General features: G+C 36.4%; 1 pseudogene; it reads right to left on the reverse strand.

Moving 5' to 3' along the window:
* Positions 1–406: 406 nt before the first annotated feature.
* LOC143594075 (replication protein A 70 kDa DNA-binding subunit B-like) lies at positions 407–15721 on the reverse strand (annotated as a pseudogene).
* Positions 15722–16036: the final 315 nt, after the last annotated feature.

Consider the following 16036-nt stretch of genomic DNA (forward strand, 5'->3'; position numbering starts at 1 on the left):
TAAAATATACCGTTGGTAATATCCGAAAGTGGTTGTGTAATATTATAATCTAAAGAGGCAATAACGTTATGAACATTTGTAACTAATTGATAAGAAACATAATTTCCCTTTCCATGGTACTTATTTGGTTGTGTTATTGGAAGGTTGAAACTGAAATTGATGTCTTCCAAAGATGCTGCAAAATCATGAATGTGTATTGTGATGATGGATGTATTATAAAGAACAATAGATTTAGATATATTACCTTGAAAATTTTGGCTTAAATTTGGTGAGTACATCTTTTGTTTTCTGTTTTGTTTTCTTTCTTTAAAAATTGTATGTAAATAATTTAAATTGTAATTACATAAGTAGATATAAATTATAAAAAAATTATACCATTTGTTGTGTTAGATTGTGGGCTTATTATCTATGAATCTGTATGACAAAAAATAGTATAATTGTTGTTAATAAACATGTCTATATTTATAATTTATAATACATAAGTATGTTACAAAAATAACCTTCGAAATTGCATCGTACGTGAAATTGTTGGACTTTTTTAACAGCCATTTCGAATTTCCTTTTCTGTCTCATAAACTTTGCCTCAACAGTGATTTTGATCTGTAAAAAATGTTTTTTATTAATTAAAATTAATAGTTGTATGTAAAAGAAAAGGTAATGTATAACATGGTATTTAAAAAATTAAATGAACAAAACATGATGTTGCTATTCTATAATGAAAAACTTAATATAAAATATTCGAAAATATTACATTATAGTTTTCATTAAGAAATTTATATTGAATTACAAAAAAAACTGTAAAGTTTTTAAATGAATAAATAAGGTGAAAATTTGTAACAAAATAAAGTTTTTGGTAACAAAAACATCTAATACTTTAAAATATAAACATAAACTAAATTAAAAACCATAACATAGTGATACATTTTCAAATTGTCTTTAACCAAAAGGTACACAACAGGAAATACAACAATAAAACCATAAACCTTGGAATGATTCCAAAATCTGATAATAGTTCTTAAACAACATAGATAATTAAAAAGACTTGAAAATAGCATAGAGGAACATTAAAAACATAAACATAAACACTTCATTTTTCGAGCTTGGGGATTAGCAGGGCAGGTTTGCCATCAGAAACAGGTTTTGTGGTAGACATGTCCCCAAGTTCAACAACATCGTAAGTGTTCATCAAATTTTTCTTGAAACATGGATTTTTTGATTTCCTCTTAAAAGTTTCAGTCTCACAAACATCAGGCATCTCAATTTGTTTGTCATTAATTTGTTTTCAGCTGGAGTAATGACATTATCATCCATAATTTCAACAACAGCCTATAAATTTATAAAATAAGCTTGTAAGTAAATGTTACATTTTCTATTCAGAAATATAAAAATGAAAGTTAATTTATGCAAATTACTATTGATCTAAGAGCTTGACTTGAGTCAACACCACCAAAATTATCAACGTGATATGTATTTACAAAGAGAATATGAACTTTAAATATTAAATAATAAATTTATATAAGGTTGAAATATATATGTAATACTGTAAATAATTGAAAGAATTTTAATTGTATAAAGGTCATACATTGCGGTTCACTGTGTCTTGAGACTGACTATCATTTAAACAGTTGGTCAAACATGCAGACTCAACAACCTATAATTTTTTAAAATTATCTCAGCAGTATCTTGGTGAAAATAGGTATGTTCGTTAAATTTAAATGTAAATGTATTACCTCAACATTGTTTGACTTTTTTAGAAGCTCAAAGATAATATCAGCGTCATCAATGACTTTTGAAACACCAACAACCCAGAAGTTGTTATTCTGATTAAACTGGCTAATATCAATCCGAAAAGCAAATGTAAGGCCCCGTTACCGGTGCCCTACTTTGGACGTTGGATTTACTCATAAACACAGTCCTAAATATCAGAGTTAATTAAAACTTTATGCAAAATATAAAACTTTCATAAAACATTACATATCAAATCATAAACATGTCTAAAAACATTCTTCTTGTCTTTCAAAATCAAAACATAACTTATAAAACATAACAGGTCTTCAGATGCCAGACTCTTATTCTTCTGCCATGTGTCCCCGCTCAAGCCAACCGTCTCATTCTACTCACCTGCGTGCATACTAAAAGTCAGCTACGCTGAGTGAGTTCTAGTTAATCATACATCATACATTACATACACTTACCTTCAATCATGCATCCGAAGATACATAATATTTACTTTACTAATTTACTTACATACATACATACATTCATACTTTATTACTTTCATACTTTATGTTTACCGTCCATTCTATCTCAGATATTATTAGGGTCTGATCCTTTTCTTCTCTATATCAGATATTATTAGGGTCTGATCCCTTACTTCTTCATCTTCGTACATTCTGTCTTTGCATACCCGTAACATACATATACTTTCTTTAATCATTCATACATACTCATATGTTGTACACACACACACACATACACACATATATATATATATCATACACATTCATCTTTCATATAAATAACTCCCTTGTCAATTCGTGAAATATCCGAAGATCGTTCACGTACTGACAAGCTTTCATTCACAATCATAGCATAATATCTATCACATAAATCATACATGGCATACACTTACCATTCAAGGTAAGTGTATAAACTATCACATCGAGTATGCACACAGCCCCGAAAACATAAAAAGGAAATGGAGCTAGAAACTCACCTGAATGCGGTTACGTTCACCGTTAATCATAATCCCTTTCTTGAGCTGTGCACGGCTAACTGTATAATTTTTACATGTACCAATTAACTATTACTACTCATATCGTATTTCTATCTCTATATAACCCACAACGAACGGGGTCCGGGGGCAGCGGGGTTCTAGGGGCGGCAGCCCCAAGCAGGGTCCAAGGGGCAGAGCCCCTGGCTAGGGTTAAGCTGCCAGGTTAGCTTGGAAAAATTTTATTTCCATTAACTGTCTTAACACATTTTCCATTAGGATTTTAATTTATTTTCTAATTTGTTAACTCATTCTTCATTACGAATTAAGTCTGATTCGCTATCCGATTCGTTACCTTGTATTTATGAGCAGGCATAAATATAAGACAACATACATGTTAAGCGAACTTAACTTCAGCGAACTTAACGTTCAGCGAACTTAACATTCAGCGAAGTTGATCAATAGGCGAACTTGCTTGTAGCGAAGCTAAACATAGGCGAAATTGCATGTAGCGAAGTTAACAGCATGCGAACTTAGCTGCAACGAACTTGCTTACAGCGAAGTTGTCCAGTGACGGGATGATTTTCATCAATCTTAACAAGCATCTTGCGATTTTTAATACCCTTGTTATGGCTCGATGTAAGGCCCCGTTACCGGTTCCCTAATTTGGACGTTGGATTTACTCATAAACACGGTTCTAAATATCAGAGTTAATAAAAACATTCGCGGAATAGTAAAAACATTCAACCATTTCATTACATAACCATATTTCTTGTCTTAACGATCATTCCAAACTATTTAACATAAAACATTGTCTTTAAATTGACATAACATTTCCTTGAAGTGCCAGCTTCTTCAAGTCCATGCCATGTGCTTCCTCTTATGCAAGCTGCCTCAATCTACTCACCTGCGTGCATACTAAAATTAAGCTACATTGAGTGAGTTCTAGTTAATCTTACAACATACAATCTGTTCTCATACTTGCACACGTTCCCGAAGGGGTGTGCATTAATCATACTTACTCTTTATATATAACTATCCATCCTATTTAAAGAGCCTTTCGCCTTATAACCTCACAGATATTATAAGGGTTTGGTCCCCAACATCACAGATATTATTAGGGTCTGGTCCCTACCGTCACAGATATTGTTAGGATCTGGTCCCTACCGTCAGAGATATTATTAGGGTCTGGTCCCTTTGTTTCATGCAACTGTACCATACATGTTCTTACATACTTTCCTTGAAAATACGTGGAATCTCCGAAGAGCGTTCATGTACCATCAACATATCATACATACATTATGCATACATCATATATATTCATACATACATCATATCTTACATCATACATATCAATCATATCTTTAACTACCACCTAACGGTACATGCAATATCCGAAGATCGTTCACGCACCGTCAAGCAATCATCATACATAAATCATACAAGGCATACACTCACCACTTAAGGTAAGTGTATTAACTATCACATCGAGTATGCACACAGCCCCTAAAACATAACAAGGAAGTGGGGCTAGAAACTCACCTCAATGCGGTTGCGTTCACCGTTTATGGTTATTCCCTTTTTTAGCTGTGCACGACTAACTGTATAACAATTACGCATATTAATATCTATCACTATCCATAACGTATTTCTAGTCCAATTATAACCCTCAACGAACGGGGTTCGGGGGCAGCGCCCCTGGCAGCGGGGTCTAGGGGCGGCAGCCCCTAGCAAGGTCTAAGGGGCAAAGCACCTGGCTGGGGTCGAGCTTCCAGGTCAGCTTGGAAAAATTTTATTTCTATTAACTGTCTTATCACATTTTCCATTAACATTTTGAATCGTTAGTTAATTTGCTACTTAAAAGTTCGGGGGCTTCTTTGTAATTAAATCATTCTTTTCTAAGTCCAGGGACTGTTCTGTCATTCTTTCAAAGTTCTAATTCGTCATTCAGTCCTTAACGAATGGGAATTCACAACGAATTAACTATTATAACGAATCTGCCATTGTAACGAATCAAGCATCTTAACGAACTGGTCCTTATAGCGAATTGGACCTTAATGAACTGATCCTTATACGAACTAGACCTTAACGAATTGGACTAGTTCGTCATTATTTTCCTTTACGAATTAGATAACGAATCAAGGCTAATTCGTTAGATTCCCGTTAACGAATTAGTGTTAGGCCAGGGAATGTCATAACATTCCCTGACATCCCTTAACCTCATACATACTTTTCCGGCGCCGCCGCCGGAAAACCGCGGATTCGCCGGAAAAACGAGTTTAGACTCGTTTTTCGCCCCGTTCGATCCAGATATGAGCTAGGGTGATCCCTAAGATCATCTTAGGTTCGGTTTATACCCGAATCCACCCGGATCTCGTGACTTAAACGGTTTAACGGTGTCGGCTCGTCGTTTCGTGTTTATATCTAACGGGTTTAAGCTCATACAATATCACACTATCATTACCTTGGATCGGGATCGGTTTCCTTGGTGATTTCGGCTAGAGAGAGAGAGCTTAAGTGTGTGTTTTGGGAGGTATATGGAATATGTGTGAAATGAAATTAAAAGGGTATTAATGGTTTATATAATTATGGATCATGGGCTTAAGCCCATGATCTTTTCCTCTTTCCTTCATAACCAAAGTCCATAACCTAATTCCATTTACCCCAACACTAGCCCAACTTATACTCACTCATACCTTCGTTTATTAACCGGAACCCGAAAAACGGGATGTTACAAGTCTTCCCTCCATAAAGAGGTTTCGTCCCCGAAACCTAACTATTACATAAACAAATCTGGATAAAACTTGTGCATCTCTTCCTCGACTTCCCATGTAGCGTCCGATCCCTTGCGATGCTTCCATTTCACTTTCACTAGAGGTATAACCTTGTTTCGGAGTTGCTTTTCCTTGCGATCAACTATCTTGATTGGTTGCTCAATGTAATTCAATTGTTCATCAACCTCAACGTCCATTAATGGTACGTGCGACGTGTCATCAGCCAGACATTTCCTCAGATGAGAAACATGGAAGGTCGAACGAATTCCTTCTAACTCTTCGGGAAAATCTAGCTTATAAGCCACTTCACCTACTCGATCTAAAATCTTGAACGGTCCAATGTACCTCGGACTCAGTTTTCCTCTCTTCCTAAAACGAATAATTCCTTTCCAAGGCGAGACCTTGAGCATCACATTGCCACCAACGTTAAACTCAATCGGTCGTCGCCGCTTATCAGCATACGACTTTTGTCTGTCTTGAGCAGCTTTCAACCTTGCCTTAATCTGATCAAACTTTGAAGAAGTTTCTTGAACAACTTCCAAACTTCCCATATGCTTTTGACCAATCTCTCCCCAACATACCGGAGTTCTACAACGTCTTCCATACAACATCTCGAATGGTGGCATACCAATACTTGAATGGTAGCTGTTGTTATAAGAGAACTCTGCCAGATGTAGATGATCATCCCAACTTCCACCAAAGTCTAAAACACAAGCATGTAGCATATCCTCAAGGGTTTGGATCGTCCTTTCAGACTGTCCATCCATTTGAGGATGATACGCCGTACAGATGATCAATCTCATTCCCATGGCTTCATGGAACTTCTTCCAAAACCTCGAAGTAAAACGAGTATCTCTATCAGACACGATCGATAATGGCACTCCATGCTTAGATACAACCTCTTTAATGAACAAGCTTGCTAACGTCTCTGACGAGATAGCCTCTCGTATAGGCAGAAAGTGAGCACTCTTGGTCAAACGTTCCACAATCACCCAGATGGTATCATGATGCTTAGCTGTACGGGGTTGCTTAGTTATGAAATCTATGGTGGTGTGTTCCCATTTCCATTCTGGTATCTCCAAAGGTTGCATCTTTCCATAAGGCTTCTGATGCTCTGCCATGACTTGTAAACAAGTTAAGCATTTAAAACATAATCTACCACGTCATTCTTCATACCCGACCACCAATAATCTCTTTTCAAGTCTTGGTACATCTTAGTAGCTCCTGGATGAATCAAATATCTTGACTTATGAGCGTCATCTAAGATTCGACCTCTAAGATCTCCATGACGTGGAATCCACATACGATCAAACCTAGTCTTAACACCATGCGTGTTACCATCAATTCATCTTGTTGACCGAAAATTCTTTCTTTCTTCACTAGCCTTTCTTCTACCAGCACTTTTGACTGCACCTTGATGATTTCTTCAAATAAACTTGAGTTCATAATTAGCTGATATGATTTTACTGTCGCAATGACTTCCTCATTCTTACAGCTTAGCGCATCAGCGACCACGTTAGCTTTACCAGGGTAGTACTTAATATCACAGTCGTAATCCTTTATCAACTCCAACCATCTTCTCTGTCTCATGTTCAATTCTTTCTGTACGAAGAAGTACTTTAAACTCTGTGTAAATGGTACACTTAGTACCATACAGGTAATGCCTACATATCTTAAGAGCGTGCACCACTGCCGCTAGCTCTAAATCATGTGTCGAGTAAGTACTCTCATGGACTTTCAACTGTCTAGACGCGTAAGCTATCACCTTTCCTCGTTGCATCAACACGCAACGTAAACCGCGATGCGAAGCATCAGTGCAAACAACCAAATCCTCGTCACCATCGGGTAAAGCAAGGATTGGAGCTTGCGTGAGTCTCTTCTTTAACTCCTGAAAAGCTTCTTCTTGAAACTTACCCCAACTGAATACTATCGACTTTCGGGTCATGCCGGTCAACGGTGCGGCTATCTTGGAGAAACCTTCGATGAATCTCCTATAGTAGCCAGCTAACCCTAAGAAGCTTCGTATATCAGTCGGATTATGTGGAGTCTTCCAATTTGTTATCGCTTCAATCTTAGCTGGGTCCACGGTAATCCTTTCAGGATTAATCACCTGACCTAGAAATTGCACTTCTCGTAACCAGAACGCGCATTTCGAAAACTTAGCATACAACTTCTCTTTCTTCAAAGTCTCCAATACCTCTTTCAGATGCTCAGCATGATCCGACTCGCTCTTTGAATAAATCAATGTATCGTCGATGAAGACAATAACTGACTTATCCAACATTGGCTGACACACCCTATTCATCATGTCCATAAATGTTGCAGGAGCATTTGTTAGACCGAATGACATCACGAGGAACTCGTAGTGTCCATACCGCGTCCAAAATGCTGTTTAGGGATGTCTGCCTCTTTCACTTTCAGCTGATGATAGCCTGATCTGAGATCTATTCGTGAGAAACAACTTGACCCTTGCAGTTGGTCAAACATATCATCAATCCTAGGCAAAGGGTATCTATTCTTCACTGTAAGGTTGTTCAACTCACGATACTCTATGCACATTCTCATACTTCCATCTTTCTTCTTCACGAACAACACTGGCGCGCCCCAAGGAGAAAAACTTGGTCAAATAAAACCCTTGTTGAGGAGTTCTTGCAAATGGGACATCAATTCTCTCATCTCGGACGACGCTAGACGGTAAGGCGCTTTCGCAACGAGCTGGGCTCCTGGTACTAAGTCTATCTGGAATTCTATCTCACGCTCCGGTGGCAACCCCGGAAGATCCTCAAGGAATACTTCTGGGTAGTCGCACACGATAAGAACATCTTTCATTTCTTTCATCTCGGCCGTAGCGTTGACAACATACGCCAGGTAGGCACCACACCCTCTTCGTAACAACCCTTTCGCCTTTATCATCGAAATGATGTTAAGCCTTGAACTTTCCTTATCGCCATAAACCGTCACCGCACTACCGTCCAATGACTTTAGCTTTATTATCCTACTCTTACACACTATCTGAGCTTCATATTTGGACAACCAATCCATTCCCAAAACTACATCGAACCCTCCTAAGGTCATAACATACAAAGTAACAGAGAACTCATGTCCCTCTAATTCTATCTTACAATTCTTAACCATTTTCATTACTTTCACCGAGGTGTCACTAGCGGTTTCTACTATGAAGGTTTCAGACACTCGGAAACATTTCATTTTAGTTAATTTACTAAATGTCATAGCTACAAAACTTCTATTCGCTCCCGAATCAAATAATACTAAAGCAGAAATACCATTTACTAAGAACGTACCGGTCACAACATCAGGGATCTGCCTAGCTTGTTCCTGGGTCAGCATGTAGGCTCTAGTCCTTGGCCTCGCTTTATCAGTATCCTTCTTCCCACTACCTCCAGCCTCACCATCAGTGCACTCCCTTGCCATATGGCCTGTCTTGCCACTTTTGTAACATGCTGGCTTCGCACTGCACTCATTGGCATAATGCCCTACCTTCCAACACTTGTAACACGCATTAGACCCCATCCTACATTCTCCACCATGAGTCTTTCCACAGGTCTTACACGACCTCTTTTCCCAAACTCTTGGCTGCTTGTTTTTGGGGTTCCATAACTGAGTACCAGGTCGTTTGGCAGACGCGACCCACTTCTTCTCCTTCTTCTCTTCCATAACCCCATCATCTGTCAAGTCCTCATAAACCGTTTCAGCGAGCCCCACAGCAGAATCAAAAGTACCTGGTCTACCAGCCTTGACCAAGACGCGAATATTCTGTGGCAGCCCCCTAAGGTAGCATTTGATCCGCTTGGCCTCGGTGTTCACCATATCTGGCACCAACCTTGACAGACGGTTGAATTCAGTGAGGTATTCGCGGTGTGTCATCTTACCCGCCTTCAAACTCAAGAACTTCATCTCAACCTTCTCTACCTCTGCATCAGCACAAAATCGCTTCATCACTAACTCCTTTAGATCGTCCCACCTCAAGGCCTTGATCTCTTCTCGACTCTTCCTCTGCTCAACTGTCTCCCACCAGTACATCGCCTCCTCACCGAATGATTGGGTAGCATACCCACAGCTTGGTCGGGACGGCATTCGCTAATTCGGATAATTTTATCCATGGCGGTTATCCATTAAAGAGTAGCGATTGCGTCTCCCAAGCCAGTTAGCTCTAGCGGGTCACAACCCTTCAAGGACTTATAGTTGCACCCACCTCGGCCCCTTTTCTTGTCATCCACCTTCACTGACTTAACCACGCTTGATTCTTCCCCCTCCTCTTCATCATTTTTCTTACCATCTCCTTCCACCCTTTCAGCGGTTCTTTCACGGCCTCCAGCAGGCCTTTCAGGATTCATGTCCTTCACAGCAGCTGCTACCGCTTGAGCAATGGCAGCTTGAACAGCAGGGTCAAGTTGATACCCCTTGTTGTTACTTGGATTTCGACCAGCTGCACTTTCTTCTCCCTCATTGTTAGTAGCTGCTTCCACTGAGGGTTCTTGGACAACGCGTGGCCTGCCACGACGTCACGTACGTCCTCCTTTTCAAGCAGCTTTCTTAGCTCCAGCCATTTTTATTCTATACGGAAACACAAACATCATCACTTAAGGAACCATTTAGTACAAGGATAGTAAGGCTAACAGGTAATAACAGTGGCCAGCTGTGATTAGCTGATCACGTTACTTTCCGTGTCCTATACACTTCCCTTCATGAGTCTATTTGTGCTGGTTCTACTTCTAACAGTTAGACAGTCAAGCAGTTCACATCATCGTATACTCCTATCCCTAGCAATTAAGCTAGCATTCATACATTATTCTACTTCACATACTTTACCTTCATTTAGCTTGCTTGAGTGACACACGACATTCTCGTACTGGCATCTTCTTTCTTTTCTTACTTTTATCCCATTCTCTGTTCGAGTTTAAGCATGTAGGATGCATAAATCTCTCGAACATTACTCTGATACCAACTTGTAAGGCCCCGTTACAGGTGCCCTACTTTGGACGTTGGATTTACTTATAAACACAATTCTAAATATCAGAGTTAATAAAAACATTCGCGGAATATTAAAAACATTCAACCATTTCATTACATAACCATATTTCTTGTCTTAATGATCATTCCAAACATAAAACATCGTCTTTAAAATGACATAACATTTCCTTGAGATGCCAGCTTCTTCAAGTCCATGCCATGTGCTTCCTCTTATGCAAGCTGCCTCAATCTACTCACCTGCGTGCATACTAAAAGTCAGCTACGCTGAGTGAGTTCTAGTTAATCTTACAACATACAATCTGTTCTCATACTTGCACACGTGCCCGAAGGGGTGTGCATTAATCATACTTACTCTTTATATATAACAATCCATCCTATTTAAAGAGCCTTCCGCCCTATAACCTCACAGTTATTATAAGGGTCTGGTCTCTAACATCACAGTAACTATAAAGGGTCTGGTCCCTAACATCACATATATTATTAGGGTCTGGTCCCTACCGTCACAGATATTGTTAGGGTCTGGTCCCTACCGTCATAGATATTATTAGGGTCTGGTCCCTTTGTTTCATGCAACTGTACCATACCTGTTCTTACATACTTTCCTTGACAATACGTGGAATCTCCGAAGAGCGTTAATGTACCATCAACATATCATACATACATTATGCATACATCATATATATTCATACATACATCATATCTTACATCATACATATCAATCATATCTTTAAACTACCACCTAACGGTACATGCAATATCCGAAGATCGTTCACGCACCGTCAAGCAATCATCATACAAGGCATACACTCACCACTTAAGGTAAGTGTATTAACTATCACATCGAGTATGCACACAGCCCCGAAAACATAACAAGGAAGTGGGGCTAGAAACTCACCTCAATGCGGTTGCGTTCACCGTTTACGGTTATTCCCTTCTTTAGCTGTGCACGACTAACTGTATAACAATTACGCATAATAATTTCTATCACTATCCATAACGTATTTCTAGTCCAATTATAACCCTCAACGAACGGGGGTCCAGGGGTAACCCCTGGCAGCGGGGTCTAGGGGCGGCAGCCCCGGAAAGACAAGTTTAGACTCGTTTTTCATCGTTTTTCGCCCCGTTCGATCCAGATCTGAGCTAGGGTGATCCCTAAGCTCATCTTAGGTTTGGTTTATACCCGAATCCACCCGGATCTCGTGACTTAAACGGTTTAATGGTGTCGGCTCGTCGTTTCGTATTTATATCTAACGGGTTTAAGCTTATACAATATCATACTATCATTACCTTGGATCGGGATCGGTTTCCTTGGTGATTTCGGCTAGAGAGAGATGCTAGAGAGAGAGAGCTTAAGTGTGTGTTTTGGGAGGTGTATGGAATATGTGTGAAATGAAATTAAAAGGGTATTAATGGTTTATATAATTATGGATCATGGGCTTAAGCCCATGATCTTTTCCTCTTTTCTTCATAACCCAAGTCCACAACCCAATTCAATTTAGCCCAACACTAACCCAACTCATACTAACTCATAACTTCGTTTATTAACCGGAACCCGAAAAACGGGATGTTACACTCGACATCACCCACTTTCGTTTCTTAACCGTTTTCGTTCAAATATAACCCGTACATATTATAAAGCTTGGACCTTTAAGCTTAAAAGCGTTCTATACGAGGTTTAAGGGTTTATTTAATCGAGCCGCACAGGTTTTTGGGTTCATTAGCTTTGTTTTAGCATCAAATTTACAACTTTACGTTTCGTTTATACCCGATCTATTCTCGTTCTAAGTTTCAAGGCTAAACGCTTATAAAAACGTAAACTTTAAAGGGTCAAGAACATACCTTTAGGCGTTTTGAGGTTACGGTTTAGCTTGGTTACGAACTTTAGGTCTTGAATCTATCTTGTATTACGAGAACCTATCAAGAATCGATGCTTGTTTGTCTTGGATCTCACCTTTCTCTCTCGACCGTATGTTTATATGGTGATATGTGTGTGTTTTTGAGTATGTAGAGATTATGGAAGATGGAAATGAGGATTTAGGGTTTTAGGATGGTTTAAGGGGGTATTTATATCCCTTAAAGCCCATGGATCTAAGGGTCATTACCCTTTAATCCATCTTAATTAATCCAAGTCCATGACATTTTCTTTATTTAATATCAATTAATTATTAACTCCGGATAACTAAACGCGATTTTCTTTATTTAATATTAGAAAATTTTAGGATGTTACAGCAAACGTTTTCCCCACAAGAACCTCCAACTCATCAGTATACAAACCTTTATCTCCACCCTGTTGTAAGTAACATTTTACAAACATATTAACATCAAATAGTTATTTAAAATTATAAAAATTAGGCAGAATATTTACAAAGTCACAATGATATCTTACAGCAGCATGTTTCGCAACTAAAGCTTTAGCAGTAGTGTTGAGAAGTTTCGAAGCTTCTCTGTCAAAAACCGTCAAAGACACACTTCCAGTGGAATCCTAAACCACCAATGGGACTTTCAGCCTGCATAAATAATGAATCATGTAAGCTACTATGTTTATAAGAAAAATGATGATGAAAAAATTTAAATATAATAAAACCTTTCAACAACTTCAATCAAAGTATTATTGCAAGTCACTGTTTTACATTCAAAAACATCTTCTTGATCAACCAAAACACTAATAGTAGGTTCATCACTATCACTCCTTTTTGTAACCTTCTTGTGACAAGTTTTACAAGCAAAATAATACCATGGCAATTCTTCTTGTATCATCCGAACAGTACCAACAATAACAACAGATTTCACCTATATTTATGTTAACTCTATTATAACATAAGAAAAATATTAAACATTAAAAAAACACAAATAAAGTTTACCTCATTCAGAGTTAACTCAGCTATGTTGACAAATTCGCTCCTTATGACATATTCATCATAGAGGGATAAAAACATTCCAGATAACCTAGAAGATTGGGTGGAACATGATGAACCAGCATAGTATCGAAGAAGGCTGATTAAAAGATGAAAAAAGTAGCGAATAAAATAAAACCTTTGCTGAAAAATAATATATTGTAATATCAATCTTTAATAATGAAAGTATAAAACCTGTTTCGAAATGAAGTAATTTCAGCAATGTCAGAATTCACAAATAGCTTTGAAACATTAAAACAGTTGTTCACATAACCGAAACGTCCAAAGTACTTCAATGTGTCAAACTGGAGTACAACAACAATAACACCAGTTTCATTTCTGTTTTGCCAGTGTTCTAAAACAGAATCAGCATAAGAATCCCACAAAGACAGGTAAATTGAGTTCATCCTTGCAAAACAGAATTAAATAAAAGATTTCAAGATAAGTGGTTACAAACTAAATTTAAAATTATAAAATATTAAGAGTAAATACATACTCAAGATCTTGAAGAATGACATTGACTTTCTTTGTGTCTTTACCCTTTGATGTCTTGAATTTCTTCAGATCTTTAACATCATCAACAAAACCAATAACATCTTAAAAAACAAATTGTAAATTAATACATACAAAGTTAAAGTACATAGAAAAATAATACATGTACAATATAAAATCTCTTTACCTAAAGTTTGATTATCAGGAACAGTTTTTTCAATGATATCCTTAAAATCTGTGAAACAGAATCCATATACTAGACCAGAGAAATCAAAACATGGGAACACATCACTGTCAAGAAAAATCCCCAGCTTGTTTTGGTTGTTCACATATTTGTACTTTGAGTCATTCAAACCAATTGTAGGCCTCACAATGAAATAGCAGTCTACAAAAGTAAAATTAAAGAAGTGTACATATGATTTAATCAAACAATTATTTTATGATTTTAATAAAACTTCAAACATAATCTAAAAACAAATAAGAAATCAACATGTGATATCAATTGTGCAAAGTAAAAAGTAATATTGAGTAAAAAAATAATATAATATTACAAATAAGCTGATCCATTATCAGTAAGATGGTCGGCGAGCATGCCATAACTTAAAAAATTAGTAAAAATTAAAACAGGTTATACTCTATTCACTAAAAATGAAAATCTACAATATACAAATAATTGTAGGCCTCACAATGAAATAGCAGTCTACAAAAGTAAAATTAAAGAAGTGTACATAAGATTTAATCAAACAATTATTTTATGATTTTAATAAAACTTCAAACATAATCTAAAAACAAATAAGAAATCAACATGTGATTACTTTGAGTCATTCAAACCAATTGTAGGCCTCACAATGAAATAGCAGTCTACAAAAGTAAAATTAAAGAAGTGTACATAAGATTTAATCAAACAATTATTTTATGATTTTAATAAAACTTCAAATATAATCTAAAAACAAATAAGAAATCAACATGTGATATCAATTGTGCAAAGTAAAAAGTAATATTGAGTAAAAAAATAATATAATATTACAAATAAGCTGATCCATTATCATAAGATGGTCGGCGAGCGTGCCATAACTTAAAAAATTAGTAAAAATTAAAATAGGTTATACTCTATTCACTAAAAATGGAAATCTACAATATACAAATAATTATAATTCAAGTACAATTTGCCAAATATTCCTAAAAATAGTTAATTTTACATACTAATTTTATTACATATGTTCAAATATAATACAAATACAATAAAGACAAAATACAGTGTAAACAACTATTAAAAAAATTGTATAAACAATCAAGACAAATATAGTAAATGTTAACAATATTTACTAAAAATTTATAATATAAATTCAAATGTAATATAATAACAAATAAGAAATTAACATATGATATCAATTATGCAAACTATAAGTAATATTGTTGACTATAAAAATAAGATAATAGTAAAAATAACCTGATGCATTAAGAAGACTTTCAAATTTAGGAAACCATCTTCTAAGAACATTAGCTTGCATTGTGGTTCCCTGTAAGTGAAATGTATAAGTCAAAAAGATATGAAAAATAAAAAATAATTTAAAACAAAATATATAAATTTAATGGATGAAGATATACCTATTCATCCACAACAATCATTTCAATTGAGTAAAACTGATCTGGATTATTATACAAAGGTTGCTTCCATAAAGGATTACACGAACTTTGACAGTGTAATCACGACGAGCCAAATCCAAATCCTTCAAATATGTAATGTTTCTGTAACAAAATATGATGCACGTGTCACAAAAAATTCAATAAATATAAGATGCTTTAAATAAATAATGTATTACAACATAAAGTGTTAGAATATACCCATGCTCCATGACTTCACAAGAAAGATTAAATACAGAAAGTAAGACAAAGTGAATGTGAGCGTGCAAAATTGTGAGCATGTGGGAGAGTACTTATAGAAGAAAAAAACAATATATTTTAGGCTATATGAAAAGTAGAAGAAAAATATTCTTTCTTGGTTAGAGAAACTGGTAGGTCAATTCGGAAACTTCTTTGAAAAGGATATCCAAAGAAGGGATAAAAACGGATAAAAACATAATGCAACAAAATATCCAAAGAATATTTACAATATTTTGAAAAGACTAAACACTTTAAAGGTAAAAGTAAACTTAAAAATATAAATTATG

The sequence above is a fragment of the Bidens hawaiensis genome, unplaced genomic scaffold (assembly GCF_021521415.1).
Source record: "Bidens hawaiensis isolate Kalapana, Puna unplaced genomic scaffold, B.hawaiensis_p1.1 tig00043047_1, whole genome shotgun sequence".
In the NCBI taxonomy this organism is placed as follows: Eukaryota; Viridiplantae; Streptophyta; class Magnoliopsida; order Asterales; family Asteraceae; genus Bidens; species Bidens hawaiensis.